This window comes from Condylura cristata, unplaced genomic scaffold (assembly GCF_000260355.1).
Source record: "Condylura cristata isolate star-nosed mole 26May11 unplaced genomic scaffold, ConCri1.0 scaffold00004, whole genome shotgun sequence".
Classification (NCBI taxonomy): domain Eukaryota; kingdom Metazoa; phylum Chordata; class Mammalia; order Eulipotyphla; family Talpidae; genus Condylura; species Condylura cristata.
Genome location: NW_004567105.1, coordinates 2,436,918 through 2,437,276, shown reverse-complemented (window position 1 = coordinate 2,437,276; position 359 = coordinate 2,436,918).

Sequence of the window (359 nt, the reverse complement as noted above, 5' to 3'; positions counted from 1 at the left end):
GCGAGGCGTCGGCTCCCGCGACGCGGCGTCCGCGGGCGGCCCTGCGAGCGTGTCCCTGCGAGTGTCTGGACGGGTGTCTGGCCCGAGGGGACGGCGGGCACCTGCCGCAGCCCCGTCTGCCAGCCCGGAGGGAAAAGACGAGAAACAGCCGAGCTCCGGGGAGGGGGTGGGGCGCGGCGCGGGGCCGGGGCCGGGCGGGCAGGTGTTTACGCGGAGCAGCCGCCCCCCGACTCGCTCGGCCCGGGGACGGGGTCGTTGTGGCAGCTGGCTCGGGGAGGCGGCTCCCTGCTACTATCTTCTTCGCCGCGGAGCCCCCCCAGCCTGGGCTCTGGCCCCTCCAAGGCCACTCCCCTCCCCTG